Consider the following 27,382-nt stretch of genomic DNA (forward strand, 5'->3'; position numbering starts at 1 on the left):
TTCTTGTAAAATAGTAAAAAAAAGTTTATACAGTGCTTGTGCACTTTTGTCATTTTGTTAGCATGATTTGTATTCGTTGCATATACATTTTGTGATTTGCTGATATGTTCAGTACTACAGTGCGTGTGCACTTTATGTCATTTGTTAATATGATTTGTACTCATTCCGTATACATTTTGTGATTTGCTGATATATTGTGAACTACAGTGCGTGTGCACTTTTGTCATTTTGTTAACATGATTTGTATTCATTGCATATACATTTGTGATTTACTGATATGTTCAGTACTACAGTGCGTATGCACTTTATGTCATTTGTTAATATGATTTGTACTCATTCCGTATACATTTTGTGATTTGCTGATATATTCTGAACTACAGTGCACGTGCACTTTATGTCATTTGTTAATATGCTTTGTACTCATTGTGTATACATTTTGTCTTAGCTTGATATGTTCTGTACTCAGTGCATGTGCACTATATTTTATTTCATGTTCTGCACTTATATATATGTATATTTTCTGTGATTGTAAATTTAGTTAATTAAGAAAAATTTGTTGCTCATGGCAAGTCCAATCGACTCACCATCGCTGCCAAGTTTTTGCCCCCCCAGTGGAGGGTTATGTAAGACGTATGCGTTGCCGGCGATGGGCGAGGCATGGCAGAGTCTCTGACCAAAGAGTAGTTGTAGTTAGTTGTTGCTTGTCGCTAGTCGGCAGTAGTCTTCAGTAGTCTTCAGTAGTCGACGCGTGCCTGCGCGTGTCGGCAGTCTGCTCTAGTCGGGGCTTTGGAGGATGAGTATTATTGGAGAAGGTAAAGAAGCAGCCTTGCGCATATCTAGTAATGTATATTAATTGTCATTAACTTCTTTAAGAAAATACCCCAATAATAATTTTTATAATATAAAGGAATTTTTAAGAAAAGCATTCATTTCAGTTTAAAGAATATTTCCAATGCATGATAATTCCTTCCAAGAATAAAAAAAAAGTATAGGCCAGCATTGCACGAAGCTGTGCCAAAAAATTTTTGCGTAGGAGCAGATATATTCGCAGTTTTTATTGAGGTAAGAATTTTTCCTTTTTTATTCAGAATACAGGGCCGAGGCGCAGCGCTGCTGTCGTCATAAAATTTACCAGGTTACTGATTATTTTTATTATTTCTGGGTTTAGGAATTGAATTTTGTGGTTACATTAAATGTGAATGCATTTATGCACGGAGATAATAAAAGGGAACAAATTTTGTTCAGAGGTTACAATATATAAAATTCATTTAATTATTATTTTTGTGCGAAGGTTAGATTTGGTTCCAGGTTGCTAATTTAAAATATTTCTGTGGGGAGGTTACAACCCCAGTAAAACGCCATGTGTAAGTGGCCCGGCCCAGTACGAAGATGTGTAAGGGTCACTTCATCCCGCCTGTGCAAATGGATGGAGGAACGCCACGGCCGGATAGCTGACTTCACCAGCCGTGGCTTAATGTCCGTTACCGCCCGCCAATCCTCATCCCACAACTGCATGAACTTCCCGTGTAGGCAGGAAACGACAGCCGGCAAGGGAACAAAAATCTCTTTCACATCCTGTCCTGTCTCATTGCAGCCCGATTGGCCTCTCCATTTCCCCGTATTCCTACAAGTAATAAGTTAAAACGTCATGCCTGGTTCTGAGAATTTACAATACGAATAGCAAAAATGAGCTTCACGATTAACCTTTTCCATTTACTTTTGGGGCGAGGGGAGGGGTGAATCAGCGAGGGAAGTTTCATATAAGTTTGAAATCCACACTTATATATACAGACACGTCGCTAATTACAGCTTTTACCAGTAATACTGGTAAGTTCTTAACCAATGTACTTCAAACTTTTACACAGCACTCTAACAAACGTTCGGGTGGACTTCGGCTATACATTTTTTAAACAATGAATAGAAAATGCTGCTAGCAAAAATATTGAACTATATCTTGGTCGAGTTCATTAATATGCTGATACTACCATAATACAAATTCAAACAGTTGAATGCTACATACAAACTCAGCGAAATTTCAAGCGTCCTGCCAGCCGCAATTAGTGTCGGAGGTACTCATGAAGTGGAAGATAGCGGAAGAAACTGCACACCTCTTGGCTCTGGTTCGATTCTTTGTACCGTCCCATGTCCTACGTTTGTATCACATGGCTCTGAGCACTATGGGACTTAACATCTATGGTCATCAGTCCCCTAGAACTTAGAACTACTTAAACCTAACTAACCTAAGGACAGCACACAACACCCAGTCATCACGAGGCAGAGAAATTCCCTGACCCCGCCGGGAATCGAACCCGGGAACCCGGTCGTGGGAAGCGAGAACGCTACCGCACGACCACGAGCTGCGGACCACATTTGTATCGTTTTCTTGATCGGCTTTAGGTAACGAAACGAAGAACAAATTTGACGACACCGTCTCTGGTGGCCTAAAATTCTAACTTCAGTGTTAGTGAACTCGGAAACTGCACAACATATAGAATTTTTTGGAGCATGTATTCCTCAACACAACCCTAACATGCTTTTCAGACTCTGGAAAGAAGGAGTTGTCAGGAGATAGGTGATGTACACAAAGAGAGGGAGGAGAAGGAGATCGACAAAGAGAAGAGAAGGTCAGGGAAAGGAGCAATAAGGAAAATTTTACGTATAGCTATTTCCCAACTACGTTCGTTAGTCATGAATACCGTTTGTTTGATGTCGCTAAGACTTCTCATTCTAGAATACTGAATGTTTACATTTGGGTAATTTGGGCGCCTTCAGTTACGGATCCCTCAAGACACGTGCACAGTTTCTTATTTTAATACATGATTTACTGTATTAAACTTTAACGCAAGATTATACGTCTTAATGAGTGTATTATGTCAGAATTTTAAATTATCTAATTCGGTCAATAATTATGTTAATATTGATAGTCACAGTATTGTTGTCTCTGGAAGAGAGTGGGACCGGAGGAGTGGGTAATGGTTTTTTACCGTTTTAGTAATACAGAATATTATTTTACATAGGGAGCTATGGCGCTGATAATGATGTCGACAAAAAGTATGTTATCATCAAGGCACAGAAGCAACACGTCAACTTAAGATAGAAGGAAAGCTGGGACGAGTCTTGTTCTAAATATAACTATATAATAAGTGGTCGGTTGCTGTATTTCTTCAAGTACATAAAATACGTAAATAAATGCCTGAGATGGCACAGACGAAGTTTACGGCTAATACGCGGTCAAAAAGAAAAAAAGATTTTCAAGAAATTCATTTCGCTAGTTGCCACACAGTTATCAGAAATTAGGCAGTGATCCCGGAGACGCATGCGAACTTCTCCCTCTTACATGCCCAGGACTGACGCTGTCGTCAGAAGTAGCTTTCGCACTGCAACCCGGATCAGCAACCGAAGCACACGGAGGTCGGCCCCAGAGCATTCCGTTGCGCAACTGCAACGCGATTTGCGCATGCAGGTAGCGGCTATGCGGGCGCCCCTGCCGGTGCGGGCTATGCTCGCGATAGGAATCGCAACAGGCCGTGCTGGCGAACCCGGCTGTGGGCCCTCCATGTCACCACCACGTCAGACAGAGCGCACCGGCTTCCGCCGTCGCCATTACGCAGAAAGTGAAAGTGGCGTCCGGCCAAAGACTAGGCTAAAACCTAAACCATTCGAGATTAGCCAGAAGCTGTCGTGATTCGAACAGGTCGTATACAGGCTGAGAGCTATTGCTCAAGACAGCGCATGCGCAGAGCAGAATGCACGGCAGCATTTCCGTCAGTAGAAATCGTCTTCTTCACTTCACGGAGTAGGCGTAGTGCCTATTCAGTCTTCACTGAAGCCATCTGTTCATCAGACGTTCTACATCTCTCTTTTCTGTTCGTTTATATTGATGGTTTGGTTAGTTAATCTATACTCCGACGTTCTGTTGATAAATTGTTTCCATTTCCTGCATCTTACTGCTGTTCTTTCATTTATGCAGTTTATATTCAGCTCTTGTCTTAAAATATTTACGTTTTGATCTCTGACGATACATCCATCAACTTTCTCTAAAACTTTCGTTTCTTCAATTTGTATCCTCCTTTCGCCTGTTTCATTTGTTGTCAAACATTCTATTACACGTATTGTAATAGCTGTAGCAGTTAATACGTAAGCCCGCATCTCGTGGTCGTGCGGTAGCGTTCTCGCTTCCCACGCCCGGGTTCCCGGGTTAGATTCCCGGCGGGGTCAGGGATTTTCTCTGCCTCGTGATGGCTGGGTGTTGTGTGATGTCCTTAGGTTAGTTAGGTTTAATTAGTTCTAAGTTCCAGGGGACTGATGACCTAAGATGTTAAGTCCCATAGTGCTCAGAGCCATTTGAACCATTTTTTTGAGTTAATACGTAAATTTTAGCTCTATATCGTTCCTTGTCTCGCCACCCACTTTTCTGTGTATTAAGCAACCTTCCATCTGTAAGTTATCTGATTTATTAGTGAGATCATTTTCATAAATATCGTTAATAATGCAGTCTAGCAGCAAAACCTGCGAGACTTGTCGTATTGATTGTTCATGCAGAATTAATGAAAATTTCCTTTTCAAGGCGATTACTTTTGGCTAAGTAGATGAAAAGAAAATAATCCTGTAGCGATCCAACAAAGCATTGGTAGTGTCGTGGTTGGCATACGTCGAATGAATATCTGGACGTAACGTCGTAAAGCGATACTAAATGGAACAAGCACGTGACGACGGTAGTAGCCAAGAGGAACGGTCGACCTCGGTCAATATGGAGAGTTTTAGGAAAGGGTCCTCCTCCATAATGGAGACCGCATGCAGAACATTGATGCGACCCATTCTCCTTCGTGAACTCAAAGAGGAATCCCTGCAGGGTAGACGATGTTTTACTTCGCAATGCACTAGTGAGTAAATTTAGAGAACCAGTATTTGAAGCGGACTGCAGAAACTTTCTACTGTCTCCAACGTACATTTCGCGTAAGTATCACGAAGATCAAGTGAGAGAAACTGAAGCCTGCAGAGAGGCATATACAATCTAAGACGAAAAGGAAACAAACGCACAAGGAATGAGTGTTTCAAAGTGGTTTCAAATTGATATTCATACAAATATGGGCGGAAAATCCAAATTTATAAACTTGGGTGGCCGATGAACGAACGTGTTAACCTGCAGGACGAAAAAAAAATGGTTCAAATGGCTCTGAGCATTATGAGACTTAACTTCTGAGGTCATCAGTCCCCTAGAACATAGTACTACTTCAACCTAACTAACCAAAGGACATCACACACATCCATGCCCGAGGCAGGATTCGAACCTGCGACCGTAGCGTTAGCACGGTTCCATACTGTAGCGCCTAGAACCGCTCGGCCACCCCGGCCGACGCTGCAGGACGATTTCACGCAGATTTTACCAGTGGTAGGTAACTGGGGACATGTCGGTACTATGGCTTGAAGTCTTTGTGAATTTCATTCCGTCTACTCAGTTGGACAGTGACTGCCACACAGACAGGCGCGCCAACAATATACGCAGAAACCAGCATCTGAGAGACGACGTGTATTTAGACGTAAAGAAGCCGGCTGGAGCAATCATCGAATCGCTCGACATTTGAATAGGAGGAATGTCGCCATTTGACGAAATTGGCAGGTATGAGAAACCCGTGGCAAAACACAGTGTCAAGAAGGAAGCGTTGAACCTTGAGAGATGACTGAACGAGAAGGCTGAGCAATCGTAAGACAGACACACAGAGTTCCGGTTTCATCACTGTCATCGGTTCGAGTGCAACTCGCGTTTCAGTGGGCACAAGGACCGTTAAAAGGCGGTTCACAGGAAGGGGACAGAGTTTACGGCACCACTTGCGCCGACTGTCATCGTCCTCGGTATACAAACAAGCCCGCCGGCAGTGGTGCGGGGCACATTGTGATTGACATTTCATTAACTGGATTGGATTGATTTTGGGGGAAGAGACCGAATAGCGAGGTCATCGGTCCCGTCGGATTAGGGAAGGACGGGGAAGGAAGTCGGCCGTGCCCTATGAAAGGAACCATCCCGGCATTTGCCTGAAGCGATTTTAGGAAAATTACGGAAAACCTAAATGAGGATGGCTGAACGCGGGACTGAACTGTTGTCCTCCCGAATGCGAGTCCTGTGTGCAAACCACTGCTCCACCTCGCTCGGTCATTAACTGGAACAGAATTGTCTTCCCTGATGAGTTCTGAGCCACGATGTTCAGCGAAAACACGTTAGGTTGGTGGGTCACCAACTACATTGTCGCTCTCTGTGCGACCCAGCAACTAGGGGTGATTGTCCTGGGTGCCACTTCATTTCATAGCAAGACCCTTTTGGTTGTGACCCAGGTCACCCTTCGAGCATAGTGGTACATCGGATATTTTCTACGTCCTGTTGTGACGCCCTTAATTGGTAGCCATGCTGGGCTGAAATTTCAGTAAGATAATGTCCGCCCACACTCGGCGAGTATTTCTAGTGCTTGTCTTTGTGTCTGCCGAAACCTACGTTGGCCAGCAAGGTCTCTGGATCTCTTCCCGGTTGAGAACGTGTGGAGCAATATAAGCAAGGTCTTCCAACCAGCTCGAGATTTTGACGATCTACAGCACCAATGGGATTTTTCGAAACTCTAATCATTTGTTTGCTTGCAGATATACATGGTGCAAATTCTAAGTTGACAGACCAGAATTACTCAAAAATAAGCTTCACACGAAAAAGTGTGTAAAATCCAAAGATGATTATTTTCGAGGGGGACATCTACTGGTGTTAAGTTAGCCCGCCACTCCAGCCCCCTGGGTGGGGCAGGAGGCAGCTTTAAAGTTTCAAGTGGGAACCCCCATTTTTTATTGCAGAATCAGATTCTACATAAACAACTACGTACATTTTGTATTAAACATCGTAATTCAAGAAAATCCATGTTCTCCTTTGCGTGGAAAATGGTTACGGATAAATAAAAAATTCTTATTTACTTCGTAACTTTGGTTTCGCTAAAACTAAAACTCTCCCTATCTCCCCATAGTTTGGGGTTTGAGAGAGAGGAATTATACAAATGTTGACCCAAATAACTTATCCGAATCTGCGGAAAAAATTAATGTTTGGGTCTACATTTGTAAAACTCTAATTTCTCTTTCTCAAACCTCACGCTATGGGGAGACAAGGAGACTTTTAGTTTTAGCGTACCAAAATTTACGAAGTAAATAAGTATGTTTTATTTATCCGTAGCCATTTTCCACTCATAAATGAGAACATGGATTTCCTTGAACTACAGCGACAGCTGCCAAGAATCAAAGCGAATGTTTAAGACAAAATGTACGTAGTTTTTCATGTAGAATCTGATTCTGCAATAAAAAAGAGGGTTCCTATATGAAACTTTAAAGTTGCCTCCCGTCGCACCCCCAGGGGGCTCGAGTGGCGGGCTAATTTAACACCAGCAGATGTCCCCCTCGAAAATAATCAACTTTGGACTCTAGGCATTTTCTCGTGTGAAGCTTATTCTTGAGTAATTGTGACTGTCAACTTAAAATTTAAACCCTGTATATCACATCTCTGGACATCAGTCTTATTCAGGTAATTAAGTTTTTGTTTGAGTAGGGATTCGTTCTTTCCTTGCTCCATTTACAAGTGGAACAGAAAAGGAATTAACTAGTACTGGTGCAATAGGCGACTTGCGAAATATCTATGCAGGTGATGTGTCTCAGTTTCTCAAATATTAATGTGGATGTGCTTGGGTATTTTGCTTCTACAGTAGTAGGTGAAGGAGCCATTCTCTGGGTATGTTGGGGTGGCGTTCGTCTCTGGGCGTCGTGGGTTTGATTTTTTTGCGGTGACTTCAGGAACCCGTCGCAGATGAAAGTGGCTGCAGCCACACAGGCGGCGTTCAGGATAATCCTTCATTGCACATCAGCTAGGTAAGAGACACGTGAACGCCATTGTCCAGCGCCGCAGCCCAGCGTCGGCCTACGTGTCCTTATATCGGTGTAGCCGTGACGGACACCACATGCTGATGGGAGCCAGCCTGATCAGAAGGCGATGAGTGGTACGGGCTGCGCCTGAGGCTAGAGCCGCTTCACTGAACGCCGTAGCGACTGTGCCTGTCACAGCCTGCGGGAAAGTAGGTAAAGACTGTGGCTCCGAGGTGAGACGGCACAGCGACCTAAACTCAAGAAAATTTTCAAGTGTGTGTGAAATATTACGGGACAACTGCTAAGGTCATCAGTCCCTAAGCTTACACACTAACCTAAATTATCCTAAGGACAAACACACACACACACACCCATGCCCGAGGGAGGACTCGAACCTCCGCCTGGACGAGCCGCATAGTCCGTGATAGCAGCGGCCCAGACCGCTCGGCTTATTCCGCGCGACCCCGAACCTCAGCGTACTAGCAGTGGTCTCATGACAAAGGCTGCTCTCTGGGGAATGTTGAAAGGTGTAGCAGCACGGCGACCGTCTCCGGTTACAGTCGCCGGTCCGAATCCGCCTGATGTGATCGGCGGGTATAAATAACTCCCCTGTGTCTGTGTGTATGGCTGCTTGGCAGTGAAGGCGTGTATTGGCAATCGGAGTAAATGCTGCATCGACGACTCGTTTCGATCCTCTTGCCACACGTTCATGTAACGTGTGGGGGATTTTGCAGGTCGACTGGGTCGTCAAACAAGTGTTCTTGGGATGGTAATTGGAACATCATGCCCCAAACTTCATTGTGGTTGCGGTACTCTACCGAGACCGCAACACACGTTCTCACTTTGGACAAATTTTTCCCAGCATTTAAATTCATGCTGGTCTGAAGAACACTAGATGGATCTCACAGTCAGATACCATTACAAACAACAAATCTCTCTATAGCTGGAACAGCTGCAGTCGCCCGCATCTCGTGATCGTGCGGTAGCGTTCTCGCTTCCCACGCCCGGGTTCCCGGGTTCGATTCCCGGCGGGGTCAGGGATTTTCTCTGCCTCGTGATGGCTGGGTGTTGTGTGCTGTCCTTAGGTTAGTTAGGTTTAAGTAGTTCTAAGTTCTAGGGGACTTATGACCACAGCAGTTGAGTCCCATAGTGCTCCGAGCCATTTGAACAGCTGCAGTCGCTGTCTAGTTCTGAAAACAAGACCAGTTCTTGAACACGATACGAAATATAAGTTACTACACTTTGCCTTCAGTGGTTACATTTGCTCACATTATTCACTTGTGTGGATTATTGTGCATGCAGTCCACCTGCTGCCCCATGTAATAATCTCTCGTGTACCTTGTAAGTAGGCTGTTTATGTGCTGTGTGCAGTCTGTGGCTAGTTTGCATTGTTGTCTGCCATTGTAGAGCGGCAGCTGGATGTGAACAGCGCGTAGCGTTGCGCAGTTGGAGGTGAGCCGCCAGCAGTGGTGGATGTGGGGAGAGAGATGGCGGAGTTTTGATAATTTGTAATACTGGATGTCAATTATGAATATTAAGGTAAATACATTGTTTGTTCTCTATTAATAGCTTTCATTTGCTAACTATCCCTATTAGTAGTTAGTGCCTTCCGTAGTTTGAATCTTTTATTTAGCTGGCAGTAGTGGTGCTCGATGTATTGCAGTAGTTTGAGTAATGAAGATTTTTGTGAGGTAAGTGATTTTTGAAAGGTGTAGTTTAATGTTACTCAGGGCCATTCTTTTGCAGGGATCTTTGATAGTCAGATTGCGTTGCGCTAAAAATATTGTGTGTCACTTTAGTGAATGTTTGAGTACGTTCAGTTTTGCTCAGCTGTTTGAAAAGCAAATAGTGTAAGAGGTTTATCAGCACAGTTTTGTATAAATTGTTCAAAGGGGACGTTTCAACCTCAGACTCTAGACAAATGTAATGCATAAAACACAGTCTACGGCATTCCGTTGTCCATTAGGCAGAAACATTAAACAATCTTGCAGGGTTAGGGTGCTGGTATTATGGACAGGTTCCTCGAAATACCTTAGTTCCACTGCTTGACGTATCTACTAGGGTCTGTCAGTTAATAATGGAACACATCTTTCTTACCTGGGTCAATTTACGTTGAAAAAATTCGATATTTATTGTGAACATCGTGAATATTCTTGCTTCAGCGCTGTACGTAGCCTTCAAAAAGTAGACTGTAACGGACATATGTTATAATCAGAGAGCAGTGTTTGACTTTCTTTTGGCAGAAAACAAGAACACCGCAGAAATTCATAGGCTCTTGCAGAATGCCTTCGGCGACCTGGTAGTGAAAAATCACCAGCCGTTGGACCAGGTGTCTGTCATCATCGCAGCAAGGTCGAGAAAACCTGTCTCATTTCCAGCGTGCCGGCCTGCGTCGTACAGCTGTGGCTGCTGCAGAGTTGGAGCGTGTGGACATTCGGGGTTATCGACAGATCACAATCAAATACCTCGTAGCACAACTGGACGGCTACGTCGGGGTACTCAGAGGTGTGTGCCCACAGGCTTCCTCCCTACGTAACAGGAGATCACAAACAGCAAAGAAGGGCCATCTGTGCTGAATTTCTTGCGAGTCACAAGTCTGATTGCAACAAATTTTAGTCGAGCTTCATCACAGGCTACGAAACATGGGTTAATCGCTACGAACCGGAAACAAAACGACAGTCCATGGAGTGGAGCCACACCACGTCTCCTCTGAAGTAAAAGTTCAAAGCCACAACCTCAGCCGATAAAGTCGTTTCAACGGTCTTCTGGCACTCTGAATGGGGTATTCAGTTTGATGTCCACCCTTGTGATGCAACGATCAATGCTGAAGTTGTAACCTCCCCCTCACTTATCGACCTTAATGAAAAATTAAACCGCGTGTACCTAATGGAAATTTGGGAAAAGCAATCGTCACCGAAGGCTAATCTGTCGGTAAAGAGGGAGGAAAGGGTTACATCTAAATGAAAAAAAAATGCAAATGAAATTGGAGAAATTAATTTTGAAAAGGGGTAAAATAATAAAGAAAGCAAATGTGCGGCCATTACGTTAACAATTAACTAGCGGTAATTAGATATTTGAGATTTGGGGGAAATTACGGTCGCCAGTCCTATGGACAATTACTATAGTAACTGAAAAGGAAAGGTTATTACACATATAATTAGTACTAGAAGCGTGGCAACTGAAGGTTGACACATGTAGTGTGAAAACTGAAAGTTTGTCAGAAGTAATAAATATCACTACACTCTGACTTAATTTAGCAAAAGAATTAATAAATCTGGAAAATTGAAAGTCAGTTTAATGACCGAAGTTAATAGTGAGCTTTCTTTCTGAAGCACATCGAAATTCAGTAAAATACGGTTAGTCTTGGACTACCTCAACAATCATTTCAAAAGCTACTTGAATCTACACAATTTAGAATTAAGAGATTTAACTTTGATCTTGAATTAAATGATTCTGAACCATTAACAATAGTCAAATTTAGTACGTACCAAGCTGAGCTGCAGTCACAGGTAAGCTAAAATACGGTAACAAAACTCGCACTCTTAATTTGTAACTGTGTAATCTAAATATTGTAGGCAGCTATGAATACCTTAACTGAACTTTGAAATTAAATCAGTGAAATTGAATGATGCTGGCGTTTGAATTTCAACGACACTCGGGTTCATTCCGGAAAAGGAAGGGACCCTGCTTGGTAATGCAGTTGGGACAATGAGCAACAAAGTTTCATGCTACGTTGCTGTTGGTTTAGTTATGAAAATGGATCAGTTTGAAAAGCTGAGATCTGCCATACAGTTCTAAAACTTTACGTGCTTCCAGTCTTCCTTGTTGGTTGACTGAAGGTTTGAAGCCGTCGATCGAGGAGGTGGCGACAGTCACTCATTGTCGGCCGTCGCTGTTGCAGAAGCTGGATGTTGGCATGCCCTCTTCTCGACACGGTCACCAGGCGAAACGGACTCTTGATGTGCGCCAGCTAATGCTTCCCGTCCGCGACACCGTGTCAGAAACTATCATAGCAAGTCGAGTGCAATTACATGTTGCCCAACAGCGAAAGCGCGGCTACTCGCGGGAGCGTCACACAACCCACCTGCTCCACTGCACCACCCCAGCTAGACTCCTCTCTGCTCGTGCTCCACGCGACAGAGTTAACACCACCAAAGATCGTAAACAATTTGTTTCTCCACACGACCTATCGATGTATTCGTTCGATAGCATAGTTTTCCCTAGGCCAGACCCAGGCTTAAAAATACAAATAATATATACAAAACAAACCAATTATACATCGACATAAATGCATAAATATATACAAAGACAAAACAATTACAATATACAAAGACAGAAATGTCATATCCTCAGGTGACAAAATAAGGAAAAATCTATAGTACAATAGATGGAAATAGAAGGATAAGTATTTCCAGCGTTACACGTGCCAACATTGTCTGAGGATGTTCGTGTAATGTGAACAGACTCAGAAAATGTCCCAAAATAGGAACAGCGGAAATGCATATGCTCAAAACATCAACAAAATTTAGCATTCGTCTAATTAATCATAAACCAATTTTTATACCATAATAATTGAGTGGAGACACTCCAAATCTTATTCCACTCTGTCATCTTACACAAAAGAAAACAGCTTGATAACATATTAAAATTCATAGAAAACATAGAAAATGGTTTAGCTATTCTAAAATCATCAAAATTCCTAACAGTATCAAGAAATGGAACTCTGTTTACAAAATTAACCAGAAAACATGGTCATAAAAAACAGGTACATCAAAATACGCAAATTAATAATTGATTACATAGAATACACATTTTATATAACCTTTTCATAATTAATATTCTCGTCATGAGAGTCCACTTAACGCTAAACAAGAAAATAATATACAGCAGGTCGACAAAAACGTAAATATTGACAACAGAATTCTTTCACATCAGCTGTCCGGGAAGAAAAACAACTCCGTCTTCCGTACCCTCAAGTACGAGGAATGCCAACAGCGGCACAAGAGCCGACAGTGGCTCCGCCTCGCCAGTATTGTTGCGCCCCCTGTGCGGCACGCTTGATCTCACTCGCCTGTGTAGCGGCATTTCCAGAACGTCCGTTTCACTGAATTCTTTCGGAAAAACTCACTCCCGAGTAATCTCAAGGAGTCCATTAACACTATCAAAGTGGATAACTCAACACTGTCCATCATCACACGCATGTACTAGCCTGAAACATAAAACAGCGTCTAAGTACATCGGCAATGACTAGTAAATCACACATTTATGAAATCTTACAGCTAGTTACAAAATCATATTTACATTCCTTAATCTACTGTGACTCAGCTGAAAACTTAAACTACAGCTTGGATTTTTCAATTGATCATTAATCAATTCCTCTTAAATCATTCAGTCAAAATGAAATACTTATTAATTACAACTTCTTTAAAGTCCTCTTGGTCAGGCAAAAGCATGGCAATCTAGCAAACCTTAAATCTTACACTCTATATTTACATACTATACAAATTACCCATTGTGTGGTATTAATCGATCCTAGGTTGGTACAATTTCAAGTCTACAATGTTCCGTATACCTAATAGTTTTCCAGAGCTTGGATACTCTAAGCAATAAGCATTTGTGTGAGGTATACCAATGATTTTATATGGTCCATTATACACAAACTTAAATTTACAGATTTCATTGTCTATCTCGCTCGATTTCTCATGAGCTTTTACAAATACTAAGTCTCCGATTGCAAACTTAGCAAAACGCGCTTTAGCGTCATGACGACGTAAGCGAGCATCGGCTTTTAGCTTCATTACTTCTCGCAAACGATCTTTTTTCACACCAATACTAATGTCAATGCATGTAGGGAATTTGATTATCTCTTCCACAAGTCCCGGTTTATCTGAAAACACACTCTTATTCCTCATTATTACTTCATACAGGTCTCGTCTTTGTTCGTGTGTTACGTTTGACACACCGTCTACAATACTTTCCAATTCACTTTCTACACTATTGTCAATGCCGAGATTCCTCACATTACAGTAGTTCAAATTCATACCTATGTCAATACCATCCGGCCAGTTAACAATGTGTATAGGCTCATATTGCCTATGCACACCGTCTCCTGCCTCGTCAAAACTAACTACTATTGTTTTATCTTGTGACATACATGTAAAAGTCTTGCTTTCGCAAATAATCACTACACGGTACTTTAATAGCCAATCTAACCCGATAATTACATCCGTAGTTAAGTCTGGCACGACGACAAACTCTTGTTCAAATCGTGCCCCATATATCTCGAAGTTGACAAAAATCTGTTTTGTGACCGGTTTACTGGCCTTCCCAGTAGCACCGATAATTTTCACTCCTGTTACTGGCATAACTACGATGCCAGTTCTGTCTTTCAGTAACTGAAATATTTTTCCAGATACAGCACTCAATTCTGCACGGGTGTCAATCAACACGTTTAGTTGGAGGTCGTGCATATTAACAAACACTACTATCTGTCTACACTTGTCCTCGACTGTTTCTTCATTTTCCCACACTAAACCCTCGTCTATATCCAGGTCATTCCAGAAAAAAACCAATCGGCTTTGATCCTAAATTCGGCTTGTCTGGCGGCTTTTTCAGCCTCTGTTCACATACAGTTTTAATTTCAACAGGTTTGTCCTGAGGCTTAGTCTGTAGCTCCGCCTCCAATACCGAAACCTATTCCTGTAACTCGTCAACTAGTGAGTCTTGCTTTGATATCAATTCAAAATTGTCACCTTCGTTGATTCCTCTTTGGTCAGATTGATCTCATCTGCCAATCTACCTGGAGGAATGTGCCCAGTAGTATCTGCAATTACTTCCTCTGGATCTGCGCAACCCACACTGCTACCGTCTGACCGTATAACGTCAGCTCTAACCTCATATACGCTGTACTCTACGTACTTTTCTACCAATCGTGTCCAGCTATCACTATAATTCTCGTAATCTTTCTCCTCAATACTTTCGCAATGTTTAAATTGGAGTTTTGCGTCGGATGGGTCGGCCACTTCTAACACTATAACTTTCGGTAAAGTCTGCCGCTCAGGGCCAGAACTTTCCGTTATTACTTCAACATCCAACTCTTGCGGTATGAAACACGACGAATCTTGCTCGTGCTCTGCATTAACGTCAACTATTTCTGGTAAAGTCTGTCGGTTAGGGCTAGAACTTTCTATCACTTCACAAACACTATTTTCCTGCGGGACGAGACGCGGAAAATCCAGCACGCGCTCCCCATAAACACTTCTCCCATACATGCCCCTATAATCTCTTAGTTCGTCGTATAAGCGACCAAACTGCCTTAACGAGACCTCATCCCTCTCTGCATCCCCTCGCTCGATGACGGACATGTTATCCGACATCTAGTCTTCTCTCAACAATTGCGAATCTTTCTTAAACTCAATCTCCAGTTCTGCTGTGGGTGTTACAGCTGCCACATTATAATCTATTTCCGGAACGCTACTTACATTGTTCTCACTGACAGTGAATGTATTTTCTACTGCCGTGTCTACAGCTGATCTACTACTTGTGGGCGCACTCCTTTCTCCTAACACTGGCACACTCTCCCACCGTTGAATATTCCATACGGAATTTTCGTAACGACGACACCTGGGTTTTCTCCTGTTATTGGGCCGCCTACATTTCTCCACGCCCGGTCGGCCCCTCACCGGCGCGGCTAATGGTTTCCCTGTCTCGTCCCAGCAGATACGCTCCCCGGATGATGCTGAGGCGGCTGATCACACCCTCTGGCGTTATTACTCTTCTGCGAAGCCCGTATCACGCTAGTATGATACTGGTTTCCGTCATTTCTGTTATTATTTGCATTGTACCGATTGTCATTAGGGCGCGAACCACTATTGTTATTGCTGCCAAGATTGCGGTATCCATTATTCCCATAGTTATCGTTGTTGTGGTTGCTGTGGTACCCGTTGTTGTTACCACGGCATCTACCACTGTCGCGACTATTGCGCCAATTGTCCTCGTCCTCGACTCTTTCCAGGATATCATTGATTGTTTTATAATTGTTTCCTACGTATCGTTTTGTATCATCTGGAAGCTTCTTATAAAGTTCCCAGACTATTTCGGATTCACTGCGGCGATCACGCAAATATTCAAACTTGCGAAACCAGCAGTCACAAAACTCCTTCATCGAGCCGCGCGAATTCGCATCGAAAGGCCTCGATACGACAAATTCCCGCCAGACACTTTGCTGTTTTTGCTCTGACCAGTATTCAGCCAGAAACAAATTTTTAAACTCGTCAAAAGTCAGGTTGGTAATGTTGAGGTTTAAGCCCCAACGCTTGGCATCACCAGCCAACACATCAATAACGGCTTTAATTTTTCTCTCATTAGTCCATGATCTGGGTAAAACTCTTTCACAATTTTTAATGAAATCCGTCGGGTGTATACCGCCCTTTTTCATGGGGTCCAACCGCCCCTCTTTCGTCAACAATTCCGAACTATGTGCACAGATTGGCACATAGCTCTGTTTTAAGTCAAGTTTCTTTTCTAATTCCGACACTCTCACTCAGTGTGCTCCCTGCCGCCGTTGGATAAGCGGCTGCAGCAGCAAGTTATATACGCCTAGCTCACTCATTTGTTACATAGTTTAATTCTTAATATCTTTGCGTGTTTTTGGTACTTGCATTGTTTAATTCATAATTTTCGGGCGTACTATACACACCTGGAAATTGAAATAAGAACACCGTGAATTCATTGTCCCAGGAAGGGGAAACTTTATTGACACATTCCTGGGGTCAGATACATCACATGATCACACTGACAGAACCACAGGCACATAGACACAGGCAACAGAGCATGCACAATGTCGGCACTAGTACAGTGTATATCCACCTTTCGCAGCAATGCAGGCTGCTATTCTCCCATGGAGACGATCGTAGAGATGCTGGATGTAGTCCTGTGGAACGGCTTGCCATGCCATTTCCACCTGGCGCCTCAGTTGGACCAGCGTTCGTGCTGGACGTGCAGACCGCGTCAGACGACGCTTCATCCAGTCCCAAACATGCTCAATGGGGGACAGATCCGGAGATCTTGCTGTCCAGGGTGGTTGACTTACACCTTCTAGAGCACGTTGGGTGGCACGGGGTACATGCGGACGTGCATTGTCCAGTTGGAACAGCAAGTTCCCTTGCCGGTCTAGGAATGGTAGAACGATGGGTTCGATGACGGTTTGGATGTACCGTGCACTATTCAGTGTCCCCCTCGACGATCACCAGTGGTGTACGGCCAGTGTAGGAGATCGCTCCCCACACCATGATGCCGGGTGTTGGCCCTGTGTGCCTCGGTCGTATGCAGTCCTGATTGTGGCGCTCACCTGCACGGCGCCAAACACGCATACGACAATCATTGGCACCAAGGCAGAAGCGACTCTCATCGCTGAAGACGACACGTCTCCATTCGTCCCTCCATTCACGCCTGTCGCGACACCACTGGAGGCGGGCTGCACGATGTTGGGGCGTGAGCGGAAGACGGCCTAACGGTGTGCGGGACCGTAGCCCAGCTTCATGGAGACGGTTGCGAATGGTCCTCGCCGATACCCCAGGAGCAACAGTGTCCCTAATTTGCTGGGAAGTGGCGGTGCGGTCCCCTACGGCACTGCGTAGGATCCTACAGTCTTGGCGTGCATCCGTGCGTCGCTGCGGTCCGGTCCCAGGTCGACGGGCACGTGCACCTTCCGCCGACCACTGGCGACAACATCGATGTACTGTGGAGACCTCACGCCCCACGTGTTGAGCAATTCGGCGGTACGTCCACCCGGCCTCCCGCATGCCCACTATACGCCCTCGCTCAAAGTCCGTCAACTGCACATACGGTTCACGTCCACGCTGTCGCGGCATGCTACCAGTGTTAAAGACTGCGATGGAGCTCCGTATGCCACGGCAAACTGGCTGACTTTGACGGCGGCGGTGCACAAATGCTGCGCAGCTAGCGCCATTCGACGGCCAACACCGCGGTTCCTGGTGTGTCCGCTGTGCCGTGCGTGTGATCATTGCTTGTACAGCCCTCTCGCAGTGTCCGGAGCAAGTATGGTGGGTCTGACACACCGGTGTCAATGTGTTCTTTTTTCCATTTCCAGGAGTGTAGTATTTGAGAGTTGTAGCATCGCGTTTTAGTACCTGAATAGTGTAAAATCGCGTAGTCTCCTTGCGCCGCCGAGCAGTGTGTCAGCAGTGCGCAAGTAGCAGCATTACTGCATTTACTAGGCAATCTTGTATTTTAATAACCGTTTAAATTTTGTGTTGATTTGTTTGCGCAGTCTGTAGATTAGTTCAGACGTTCTTTGCACAACAGTTTTTAGCATGTATAGGGACTGCAACTGCTGTGTTCGGATGCAGGCTGAGTTGGCGTCCCTTCGCTCCCTGCTTCAGGCAGTGTTGGCTTCGGTCACACAGCTTGAGGCTGTTGCCAATGGGCATCACTGTGGGGGTCCGGATGGGGGTTTGTCGGGGACGGCCAGCTCGTCCCACGCATCCCCCGATCGGACTACCACTGTGGTTGCCCAGGATACTGCCCGCATAGAGGCTGATCCCTCACCTGTGGTAGAGTGGGAGGTCGTCTCAAGGTGTGGCAGGGGGCGAAAGACATTCCGGAGGGCTGAACGGAAGGACTCTCCAGTTTGTCTGACGAACCAGTTTCAGGCTCTGTCTCAGGCTGATACTGATCTTTGGCCTGACAGGGCTGCTTGTCCTGTTCCAGAGGTTGCCCCTCAGTCTGCAAGATCCGGGCGGTCGCAGAGGGTGGGCTTACTGGTAGTTGGGAGCTCCAACGTCAGGTGCGTAATGGAGCCCCTTAGGGATATTGCAGCAAGAGAGGGGAAGAAAACGAGAGTGCACTCCGTGTGAACACCGGGGGGAGGGGGGGGGGTCATTCCAGATGTGCAAAGGGTCCTTCCTGATGCCATGAAGGGTACAGGGCGTTCCCATCTGCAGGTGGTCGCTCATGTCGGCATCAATGATGTGTGTCGCTATGGATCGGAGGAAATCCTCTCTGGCTTCCGGCGGCTATCTGATTTGGTGAAGACTGCCAGTCTCGCTAGCATGATGAAAGCAGAGCTCACCATCTCACCATCTGCAGCATCGTCGACAGGACTGACTGCGGACCTTTGGTACAGAGTGGAGGGTCTGAATCAGAGGCTGAAACGTTTCTGCGACTGTGTGGGCTGCAGATTCCTCGACTTGCGCCATGGGGTGGTGGGGTTTCGGGTTCCACTGGATAGGTCAGGAGTCCACTACAAGCAACAAGCGGCTACACGGTTAGCAGGGGTTGTGTAGCGTGGGCTGGGCGGCTTTTTAGGTAGATGGCCTTGGGCAAGTATAGAAAGGGCAACAGCCTCAACGGGTGTGGGGCAAAGTCAGGACATGCGGGGACCAAGCAGCAATCGGTATTGTAATTGTAAACTGTCGAAGCTGCGTTGGCAAAGTACCGTAACTTCAAGCGCTGGTAGAAAGCACCGCAGCTGAAATCGTTATAGGTACAGAAAACTGGCTGAAGCCAGAGATAAATTCTGCTGAAATTTTTACAAAGGCACAGACGGTGTTTAGAAAGGATAGATTGCATGCAACCGCTGGTGGAGTGTTCGTCGCTGTTAGTAGTATTTTATCCTGTAGTGAAGTAGAAGTGGATAGTTCCTGTGAATTATTATGGGTGGAGGTTACACTCAACAACCGAGCTAGGTTAATAATTGGCTCCTTTTACCGACCTCCCGACTCAGCAGCATTAGTGGCAGAACAACTGAGAGATAATTTGGAATACATTTCACATAAATTTTCTCAGCATGTTATAGCCTTAGGTGGAAATTTCAATTTACCAGATATACACTCCTGGAAATGGAAAAAAGAACACATTGACACCAGTGTGTCAGACCCATCATACTTGCTCCGGACACTGCGAGAGGGCTGTACAAGCAATGATCACACGCACGGCACAGCGGACACACTAGGAACCGCGGTGTTGGCCGTCGAATGCCGCTAGCTGCGCAGCATTTGTGCACCGCCGCCGTCAGTGTCAGCCAGTTTGCTGTGGCATACGGAGCTCCATCGCAGTCTTTAACACTGGTAGCATGCCGCGACAGCGTGGACGTGAACCGTATGTGCAGTTGACGGATTTTGAGCGAGGGCGTATAGTGGGCATGCGGGAGGCCGGGTGGACGTACCGCCGAATTGCTCAACACGTGGGGCGTGAGGTCTCCACAGTACATCGATGTTGTCGCCAGTGGTCGGCGGAAGGTGCACGTGCCCGTCGACCTGGGACCGGACCGAAGCGACGCATGGATGCACGCCAAGACCGTAGGATCCTACGCAGTGCCGTAGGGGACCGCACTGCCATTTCCCAGCAAATTAGGGACACTGTTGCTCCTGAGGTATCGGCGAGGACCATTCGCAACCGTCTCCATGAAGCTGGGCTACGGTCCCGCACACCGTTAGGCCGTCTTCCGCTCACGCCCCAACATCGTGCAACCCGCCTCCACTGGTGTCGCGACAGGCGTGAATGGAGGGACGAATGGAGACGTGTCGTCTTCAGCGATGAGAGTCGCTTCTGCCTTGGTGCCAGTGATGGTCGTATGCGTGTTTGGCGCCGTGCAGGTGAGCGCCACAATCAGGACTGCATACGACCGAGGCACACAGGGCCAACACCCGGCATCATGGTGTGGGGAGCGATCTCCTACACTGGCCGTACACCACTAGTGATCGTCGAGGGGACACTGAATAGTGCACGGTACATCCAAACCGTCATCGAACCCATCGTTCTACCATTCCTAGACCGGCAAGGGAACTTGCTGTTCCAACAGGACAATGCACGTCTGCATGTATCCCGTGCCACCCAACGTGCTCTAGAAGGTGTAAGTCAACTACCCTGGCCAGCAAGATCTCCGGATCTGTCCCCCATTGAGCATGTTTGGGACTGGATGAAGCGTCGTCTGACGCGGTCTGCACGTCCAGCACGAACGCTGGTCCAACTGAGGCGCCAGGTGGAAATGGCATGGCAAGCCGTTCCACATGACTACATCCAGCATCTCTACGATCGTCTCCATGGGAGAATAGCAGCCTGCATTGCTGTGAAAGGTGGATATACACTGTACTAGTGCCGACATTGTGCATGCTCTGTTGCCTGTGTCTAGGTGCCTGTGGTTCTGTCAGTGTGATCATGTGATGTATCTGACCCCAGGAATGTGTCAGTAAAGTTTCCCCTTCCTGGGACAATGAATTCACGGTGTTCTTATTTCAATTTCCAGGAGTGTAGAATGGGACACTCAGATGTTTAGGACGGGTGGTAGGGACAGAGCATCGAGTGACATTATACTAAGTGCACTATCCGAAAGTTACCTCGAGCAATTAAACAGAGAACCGACTCGTGGAGATAACATCTTGGACCTGCTGATAGCAAACAGACCCGAACTTTTCGACTCTGTATGTGCAGAACAGGGAATCAGTGATCATAAGGCCGTTGCAGCATCCCTGAATATGGAAGTTAATAGGAATTTAAAAAAGGAAGGAAGATCTATCTGTTTAGCATGAGTAATAGAAGGCAGATTTCAGACTACCTAACAGATCAAAACGAAAATTTCTGTTCCGACACTGACAATGTTGAGTGTCTATGGAAAAAGTTCAAGGCAATCGTAAAATGCGTTTTAGACAGGTACGTTTCGAGTAAAACTGTGATGGACGGGACAAACCCACCGTGGTACAACAACAAAGTTGGAAACTACTGCGAAAGCAAAGAGAGCTTCACTCCAAGTTTAAACGCAGCCAAAACCTCTCAGACAAACAAAAGCTAAACGATGTCAAAGTTAGCGTATGGAGGGCTATGCGTGAAGCGTTCAGTGAATTCGAAAGTAAAATTCTATGTACCGACGTGACAAAAAATACTAGGAAGTTCTGGTCATACGTTAAATCAGTAAGTGGCTCGAAACAGCATATCCAGACACTCCGGGATGATGAAGGCATTGAAACAGATGATGACACGCGTAAAGCTGAAATACTAAACACCTTTTTCCAAAGCTGTTTCACAGAGGAGGACCGCACTGCAGTTCCTTCTCTAAATCCTCGCACAAACGAAAAAATGGCTGACATCGAAATAAGTGTCCAAGGAATAGAAAAGCAACTGGAATCACTCAACAGAGGAAAGTCCACTGGACCTGACGGTTTACCGATTCGAATCTACACAGAGTACGCGAAAGAACTTGCCCCCCTTCTAACAGCCGTGCACCGCAAGTCTCTAGAGGAACGGAAGGTTCCAAATGATTGGAAAAGAGCACAGGTAGTCCCAGTCTTCAAGAAGGGTCGTCGAGCAGATGCGCAAAACTATAGACCTATATCTCTGACGTCGATCTGTTGTAGAATTTTAGAACATGTTTTTTGCTCGAGTATCATGTCGTTTCTGGAAACGCTGGATCTACTATGTAGGAATCAACATGGATTCTGGAAACAGGGATCATGTGAGACCCAACTCGCTTTATTTGTTCATGAGACCCAGAAAATATTAGATACGGCTCCCAGGTAGATGCTATTTTTCTTGACTTCCGGAAGGCGTTCGATACAGTTCCGCACTGTCGCATGATATACAAAGTAAGAGCCTACGGAATATCAGACCAGCTGTGTGGCTGGATTGAAGAGTTTTTAGCAAACAGAACACAGCATGTTGTTATCAATGGAGAGACGTCTACAGACGTTAAAGTAACCTCCGGCGTACCACAGGGGAATGTCACGGGACCATTGCTTTTCACAATATATATAAATGACCTAGTAGATAGTGTAGGAAGTTCCATGCGGCTTTTAGCGGATGATGCTGTAATATACAGAGAAGTTGCAGAATTAGAAAATTGTAGCGAAATGCAGGAAGATCTGCAGCGGATAGGCACTTGGTGCAGGGAGTGGCAACAGACCCTTAATATAGACAAATGTAATGTATTGCGAATACATAGAAAGAAGGATCCTTTATTGTATGATTATATGATAGCGGAACAAACACTGGTAGCAGTTACTTCTGTAAAATATCTGGGAGTAAGCGTGCGGAACGATTTGAAGTGGAATGATCATATAAAATTAATTGTTGGTAAGGCGAGTACCAGGTTGAGATTCATTGGGAGAGCCGTTAGAAAATGTAGTCCACCAACAAAGGAGGTGGCTTACAAAACACTCGTTCGACCTATACTTGATTATTGCTCATCAGTGTGGGATCCGTACCAGATCGGGAGGAGATAGAGAAGATCCATGGAAGAGCGGCGCGTTTCGTCACAGGGTTATTTGGTAAGCGTGATAGCGTTACGGAGATGTTTAACAAACTCAAGTGGCAGACTCTGCAAGAATGGCGCTCTGCTTCGCGGTGTAGCTTGCTCGCCAGGTTTCGAGAGGGTGCGTTTCTGGATGAGATATCGAATATATTGCTTCGCCCTACTTATACCTCCCGAAGAGATCACGAAGGTAAAATTAGAGAGATTAGAGCGCGCACGGAGGCTTTCAGACAGTCGTTTTTCCCGCGAACCATACGCGACTGGAACAGGAAAGGGAGGTAATGACAGTGGCACGTAAAGTGCCCTCCGCAACACACCGTTGGGTGGCTTGCGGAGTATAAATGTAGATGTAGATGTAGATGTAGATGTAGAATTACTTGGCAAGTGTTTGTCGCAAGCGTTTCTACTTCCCTTTTATTTTCTTCGCAGGTGTTAGCCTGCTTCGTCACTTTGGTATCTACTTCTTTTGATCCTCTTTTTTCACTAATTGAATTTGTTCCGTCACCTTATTCTCGATTATCGGAGCAACTGCTTCTCCTACACTTTTCTCGATTCTGCTAATTTCGGAATAAAAACGAGTATTTATGCTCGCAACTTCCGCCTGAACGCCTATCATTTCCTGTTTAAGATTATCGATTTCGGAATTAATCACAACAATATCTTCTTTGATTTTATCAACTTTTGTGTTAACAACTCCAACATTGTTGTTAACAACATTAATAGCTTTGTTCTGATTGTCTAGCTTCCTTCAATTTTTTCAGACTGACTCGTGACTTCGTTAATCAAAACATTCAATAAATCAGTTAAATTCCCGGAAACTACCGGTTATACTTCCGTAGCGGCTTCCTCTTTAATTGTCCCCCCGTATTCGTCAACAAGGGATTCACATTTGATTTTCACTTCCGATTCCGAAACATTTTCTAAAGTTTGGAATTCCATTTCTGCTCTTTGTTGCGTTTCGGCGGTCGCATCTTTCATGCTAGCCGCCTGCCCCTGAACAATGGGTACAGCGGTGCACGTTTCCCACTGTTCGACCGATTGTTCCGTATCCAAGTCTACCTAATTTTGGTAATTGTTGCCTTAACTCATTTTAATAATTTTCAATATAAATGAAAAATCTCAAATCTAATTAGGATTCCTCCCACTACTTAATCTCACTGACGTAACGACTTGTTCGTAACCAGTATTTTGTTATGAGATTTGCACAATACAAAACTCGTGTCCAGAACAACCTCAAATCTGAAGATTGTCCTGTCACCAGGTCGCCACGTGTAACCTCCCCCTCTCTTATCGACCTTAATGACAGTGAAAAATTAAACTGCGTGTACCTAACGGAAATTTGGGAAAATCAATCGTCACCAAAGGCTAATCTGTCGGTAAAGAGGGAGGAAAGGATTACATCTAAATGAAAGGAAAAATGCAAATGAAATTGGTGAAATTAATTTTGAAAAGAGGTAAAGTTAATAAAGAAAGCAAATGAGCGGCCGTTACGTTAGCAATTAACTAGCGGTAATTAGATATTTGAGATTTGGGGGAAATTACGGTCGCCAGTCCTATGGACAATTATTATAGTAACTGAAAAGGAAAGGTTATTACACATATAATTAGTACTAGAAGCGTGGCAACTGAAGGTTGACACATGTAGTGGGAAAACTGAAAGTTTGTCAGAAGTAATAAATATCACTACACTCTGACTTAATTTAGCAAAAGAATTAATAAATCCGGAAAATTGAAAGTCAGTTTAGTGACTGAAGTTAATAGTGAGCTTTCTTTCTGAAGCACATCGAAATTCAGTAAAGTACAGTTAGTCTTGGACTACCTCAACAATCATTTCAAAAGCTACTTGAATCTACACAATTTAGAAATAAGAGATTTAACTTTGATCTTGAATTAAATGATTCTGAACCATTAACAATAGTCAAATTTAGTACATACCAAGCTGAGCTGCAGTCACAGGTAAGCTAAAATACGGTAACAAAACTCGCACTCTTAATTTGTAACTGTGTAATCTAAATATTGTAGGCAGCTATGAATACCTTAACTGAACTTTGAAATTAAATCAGTGAAATTGAATGATGCTGGCGTTTGAATTTCAACGACACTCGGGTTCATTCCGGAAAAGGAAGGGACCCTGCTTGGTAATGCAGTTGGGACAATGAGCAACAAAGTTTCATGCTACGTTGCTGTTGGTTTAGTTATGAAAATGGATCAGTTTGAAAAGCTGAGATCTGCCATACAGTTCTAAAACTTTACGTGCTTCCAGTCTTCCTTGTTGGTTGATTGAAGGTTTGAAGCCGTCGATCGAGGAGGTGGCGACAGTCACTCATTGTCGGCCGTCGCTGTTGCAGAAGCTGGATGTTGGCATGCCCTCTTCTCGACACGGTCACCAGGCGAAACGGACTCTTGATGTGCGCCAGCTAATGCTTCCCGTCCGCGACACCGTGTCAGAAACTATCATAGCAAGTCGAGTGCAATTACATGTTGCCCAACAGCGAAAGCGCGGCTACTCGCGGGAGCGTCACACAACCCACCTGCTCCACTGCACCACCCCAGCTAGACTCCTCTCTGCTCGTGCTCCACGCGACAGAGTTAACACCACCAAAGATCGTAAACACTTTGGTTCTCCACACGACCTATCGATGTATTCGTTCGATAGCATAGTTTTCCCTAGGCCAGACCCAGGCTTAAAAATACAAATAACATTTACAAAACAAACCAATTATACATCGACATAAATGCATAAATATATACAAATAGTAAAACAATTACAATATACAAAGACAGAAATGTCATATCCTCAGGTGACAAAATAACGAAAAATCTATAGTACAATAGATGGAAATAGAAGGATATGCATTTCCGGCGTTACAAAGTGTATAGCGCTACCCCCAGTAAAGCGATGAAACGACTTCAGCGTGTTAGGCGCCACAAAAATGTAAATCTAATTCCCCACGGCAACGCAAGACTTCACAAAAGTCTGCGCACCAGAGTGCAGCTCAAAATACTTCATTGAGCGGTTCTTCCTCATTCACTCTATATCCCGGATTTCGCACCTTCATACCTCCATCTGTTTGGCCCTCCCGCGGGAGGAAGTACGTGTGTGATGGGGAGGTTATTGGAATGAGCGTTTGGCGTAATTGGCCGGGAGGCCTCTTGCGGGGCAGGTCCGGCCGCCTTGGTGCAGGTCTTGTTTCATTTCAATCCGTCACGCTGACCACTCAGCTATATGGAGGCTACTGATGCAGCGACATGTTGGCTCCGAAGCCGACCAGTGGAGTGGTTCCAAGTGGGCTTTCTGGCCTTCCCATTATGGCCTATGGACTGCACAGAGATTAGGATCATAAATAGGGTCGTGTAGAAAAATCAGTGATGAATCATAAGTAGTATTGGAATGCTGACTAAAACAAAGCTGCTTGCAGAAAAATAATGTATTGCATTACTTATTGAACGCTCCTTGTACGATTATTGAAAGTTGCAGGATTACACACTTGCTGATTTACACGAATTAAATGTTATCTATTAAATCTATACCTGACTTTATCAAGAAATCGGTCATCCTTACCAATGTTCCTGATTTTCCCCACGTTAAGCATCATCCTACTAACGCATTATGACTTTTCATTTCGTAGTAAAACTTGTATTTAAATTACGAGCAGAAGAATTCTGCAGGAAGAACTTTGTTTACGGAAATAACCGTGATGTAGCCACTACAACTGCGTTACTGATTATACAGTCTCGAAAGCTTTCGCTCAAATCTTAAATTTTCACCTCTCATGCCAAAAAAAAAAAAAAACGTTCAGAGTGCATTGGTTCTGTAATATAGCGACGTACTCATTTAACCAAAGGTGGTCTACATGTTTCAACGTGTTTCACCTTATTTCAGCATCTACTGCTCAAATAACCCTTTAATCTCGTCAAATTTTACAGAAACGTCAGATGATCTTCCATTATGACTCCCACTCACCTTAAACTCATTCCGAATTTACCTCTAGTAGGTTCTATATCAAATGACTGTACATCGAGGGACTAAGACCGGTAAACCGACAATGTCACAGCCAGTGACACATCCCTCATCAATGAGATACTTCATTGCCCTACTACGGGGCTTATAGTCAGCTTTGCATGAGAAGAGAAAAAACCTGAACCATAGATACTGGCGTGACACTGTTTATTTCTTATCCTGAAACAACTGTATCATAGCTTTCAGCTCCTACACTAGAGAGCACAGTCACCGAT

This window comes from Schistocerca cancellata, chromosome 8 (genome assembly GCF_023864275.1).
Source record: "Schistocerca cancellata isolate TAMUIC-IGC-003103 chromosome 8, iqSchCanc2.1, whole genome shotgun sequence".
Lineage (NCBI taxonomy): Eukaryota > Metazoa > Arthropoda > Insecta > Orthoptera > Acrididae > Schistocerca > Schistocerca cancellata.